The 4,098-nt window shown below is 50.2% G+C and overlaps 1 long non-coding RNA gene across 1 annotated transcript; it reads left to right on the top strand.

The window, feature by feature from the left end:
• Positions 1 to 2,335: 2,335 nt before the first annotated feature.
• LOC119923765 lies at positions 2,336 to 3,764 on the top strand. The gene is made up of 4 exons (XR_005448958.1): positions 2,336 to 2,377; positions 2,636 to 2,693; positions 2,857 to 2,897; positions 3,324 to 3,764. It is a non-coding gene; the product is annotated as an uncharacterized LOC119923765 (long non-coding RNA).
• The last annotated feature ends 334 nt before the right edge of the window (positions 3,765 to 4,098 follow it).

Below are 4,098 nucleotides of genomic sequence, written 5' to 3'. Positions count from 1 at the left end.
GTGGGCTAAAGAGGTTATTACTCCATCTTAGCAGGCTTCCTGATCACTCAAACTGCCTCTTTGTTCTCCCACCTCTCTCCATGGCTGTGGAAGTTCTAAGGGACACTTTGCTACTGCAATCAATCAACAGCATTTGAGAACTTCCTTCAGGAGGAGCACTGTACTAACCGTTTGGGGGAGTCTAATAGAAGCAGACATGTTTCTTGCAGTCTTGCCTCACCACTTCAACACACCTGTCCCCTCTTCTCTGCTCTCATTACCATGTTGCTTTCCCTTAAACCTTCAGATAGGCCTGTCTTGTGCATGTTGACATAGTTCCCTTTTAAATTTATAGGTCCAGTATTGGAATAATGAGGGGGTTTGGATCCAGATGATACAATCCAGGTAAGGGGAGATTCTGGGTACTTAATTGATGTGGGGTGAATGCTTCAGTGCTTAGAGGGTGGGATTAAGTGCATTGGTGAGCTGGAAGGGAAAATTAAGTGTGTTTTTTAGGGAGGGGGTGGGGAGATGAGAACTTTAGGGAAGGCCTGTTAGAGAAGAAACAATTTCAGAAGGCCTTTTATAGAGATGGAAGACTCCTGGTGTGTCAACAGGGTAGGTGGGGGGTGGGAGTGCCTGCTGGGAGGATGTTTGGGATGGGTTGAGGGTGGATGTGGTGCAGGTGAGGCATAAGGAGCTGGCTGGAGCTTTCAGGCTTTTCCTAATCCCAGGTGGATGTCGAAGAAGTCCCTATGAGAAGATGAGAAGGACCAACTTATTTCTTCTCCCAGAAGCTTCTCACCACCCTTCCTGGTTGTGAGGACCGTTGCCCCTTCAGTGAGGACCCAGAGCAGCTGATCCCCATGGAGATGAGGAATCAAGAGCTGAGCTTCCATCCCTAAGGGAAGGTGATGGGGGCATGACTAAGGGTTACTGCAGGAGGAGGGCAAGGTGTAGAGAGGGGTGTGTTACTCTCAGTACTGTGGCTGGTTCTACCCACTGGGGCTAAGGCTCTGTATAGGGAACTGGTTCTGTGACTTGACTGTGGGACGGAGAAAACCCAGGGTCCTTAATTCTATAGAAGGGTCATTTCTCCCTGAACCCATAGTCCTGTCCACAGGGTCACCCTGCAAATCCTCAGCTCCTCTAGAGGTGGAACCCCTGTGTGCTTGACAGTGACTCCCTCTGACGGGGTTGGGAGGGTGCAGGGGGAGCGGGGAAGAGCCTAGTGTTAAGAGTGAAGCCAACTAAAGTGTTCTGTGGCTTGCTAGATGTGAGCTCTTCTGGGCCAGGAAACTTCCCCAAGGCCCTCCATGCAGGGCTTTTCTGTGGGGGTATCAACCTCACGGATGTAGTAGACCTCATTAATGCTTGGGTTCGGGGTCAGGGTTGGGTACTGGGGTGAAGGGCCTACCACTCTCGCCAGGCTTCCTGGCCACTCAAACTGCCTCTTTGTTCTCCAGTTGCTTGCTGTGGCTGTGGAAGTTCTAAAGGGCACTTGGCTCCTGCAATTCATCAATGGTAAATGAGGGCTTAGTGTAAGCAAAGCACTGTACTAAGTGCTTGGGGAGGTAGAATGCAACAGATGTAGTACACCTGTTGCCTACCCACCTCAGCACACCTGTCCCCATTTTCCAGCAATTCTAATAGAATTCTCTTCCTATCATATAGGTCCAGCATCAATATAATGAAGGGGACCCAGATGATATAATACAGGTAAGGGAAGAATCTGTGTAAAAAGATATGTACTTAATTAATGGGGGGTGGGGGGGGGGGTAATGCTTCAGGGTTTAGTGGGTGAGAGTAAGTGCCTGGGTGAATTGGAAGGGAAAATAAAGTTTGTTTGGAGGGGTGGGGGCATTGGGGGCTGGGGGAATGAAAGCTGAAGTCAGGCAAGGCTTGTTAGAGAAGAAACCATTTCAGGAGGCCTTTTAAAGATGTGGGAGAAGGCTGGTAGATCCAGTGGGTGGGTGGGGGGTGGGAGGTCGTGTGGGATAGGTTGAGGGTGGATGTGGTCCAAGTGAGGCATAAGAAGCAGGCTGGAGCTTTCAGGCTTTTCCTAACCCCTGGTGAATGCCGTTCAAAGGTGGATGTCGGTGTCCTGATGACAGGAAGAGATGGACCAGTGGATTTCCCTTCCCAGACCCTTCTCACCAACTTCTCTGGCCATGAGGACTGCCACTCCTTTAGTGAGGACCCAGAGCAGCTGATCCCCATGGAGATGAGGAATCAAGAGTGGAGCTTCCATCTATAAGGGAAGGTGATGGGGGCATGACTAGGGGTTGCTGCAGGAGGACTCAGTCCTGATAACAGGGTCACTCTGCAAATCTTCAGCTCCTTTAGATGTGGAACCCCTCTGTGCTTGACAGTGACTGCCTCTGAAGGAGTTGGGAAGGTGGGAGGGAGTGGGGGGAAGAGCCTAGTGTTAGGACTGAAACTAAATGTTCTCTGGCTTGGTAGACTTGAGGCTTTGTAGTCCGGGAAATTTCCCCAAGGTCCTCCCTGCAGGGCTGTTCCGTGGGGGTATCATCCACAGGGATGTTGACCTCATTAATGCCCGGGTTCAGGGTTAGGGGTTGGTACTGGGGTGAAGGGCTTAAGGCTCCCTCTCAGAAGGCTTCCTGTCCACTCAAACTGCCTTTTTGTTCTCCAGGTTCCCACTGTGGCTGTTGAAGTTGCAAAGGACACTTGGCTCCTGCAATCCATCAGTGGTATGTGAGTGCTTATATACAGAGCACTGTATTAAGTGTTGGAGAGGGGGGAAAAAAAGCAACAGATCTAGCACACCTGTTGCCTGCCACCCTGACTCATCACCTCAGAACACCTGTCCCCACTTGACTGCAATTCTAATAGAGTTCCCTTTCAATCTTATAGGTCCAGCATCTGTTTGTTGGGGAGTCCCAGATACAACATAGGTAAGGGAAGGATATGAGTAAAAAGATACGTACATGATGTATGGTGAAGGCTTCAGTGCTTAGAGGGTGGGATTAAGTGCATGGGTGAGCTGGAAGAGAAAAAGTGTGTGGTGGAAGGGGTGGGGACATTGGGGACCAGGGAGGATGAGAGCTTTAGTCAGGGCAGGCTTGTTGGGAGAAACGATTTCAGTAGGGCTTTTAAAGCTGTGGGAGATGGCTGGTAGATCCACTGGGTCGGTGCTGGGTGGGAGTTGAGAGGAAAGGATGTGTGGGATGGGGTGAGGCTGGATGGTGATCCATGTGAGGTGTAAGGAGCAAGCTGGAGTTTTCAGGCTCTTCCTGATCCCCGGTTTAGGCTGTCAGGAGGCAGATGTCGAAGGAATCCTGATGATGGGAAGAGATGGACTGATTGTTTTCCCTTTCCAGAACCTTCTCACCACCCTTCCTGGCCATGAGGACTGTTACTCCTTCAGTGAGAACCCAGAACAGCTGATCCCCATGGAGAGGAAGAATCAGGAGCTGAGCTTCCATTTCTAAGGGAAGGTGGTTAGGGCATGTGTGGATGATTAGGAGTTACTGCAGGAGGATTACAGGGTGTGTAGAGGGGCATGTCAGTCTCAGTATTGTGGCTGGTTCCACCATCTGGGGCTAAGGTTCTGTGTAGGGAACTGGTTCTTTCTGAGTTGACTGGGGGACTGAGAAGATCCAGGACCCTTAATTCTATAGATGGGTCATTCCTTCCTGAGCCCACAGTCCTGTCCACAGGGTCACCTTGCAGAGCACTGTACTAAGTGCTTTGGGGAGTAGAATGCAACTGATGTAGTACACCTGTTGCCTACCACCCTCACTCATCCACCTCAGCACATCTGTCCCCAGTTGTCTACAATTCTAATAGCGTTCTCTTATCTTATAGGTCCAGCATCAGTATGAGGGGGACCCAGATGATATGATACAGGTAAGGGAAGAATCTGAGTAAAAAGATAAGTACTTAATTAATGCGGGGTTAATCATTCAGGGTATAGTGGGTGAGAGTAAGTGCATGGGTGAGCTGGAAAAGAAATTAAAGTGTGTGTTTGGAGTGGTGGGGGCATTGGGGGCCGGGGAGTCAGGGGGTGGCGGTGATGAGAGCTTAAATCGGGGAAGGCTTGTTAGAGAAGGAACAATTTCAGTAGGGCTTTTAAAGATGTGGGAGAAGGCTGGT

The sequence above is a fragment of the Tachyglossus aculeatus genome, unplaced genomic scaffold (assembly GCF_015852505.1).
Source record: "Tachyglossus aculeatus isolate mTacAcu1 unplaced genomic scaffold, mTacAcu1.pri scaffold_245_arrow_ctg1, whole genome shotgun sequence".
Lineage (NCBI taxonomy): Eukaryota > Metazoa > Chordata > Mammalia > Monotremata > Tachyglossidae > Tachyglossus > Tachyglossus aculeatus.
Note: the sequence above shows the minus strand (reverse complement) of the source record. Positions and strands in the feature narration are given on the sequence as shown.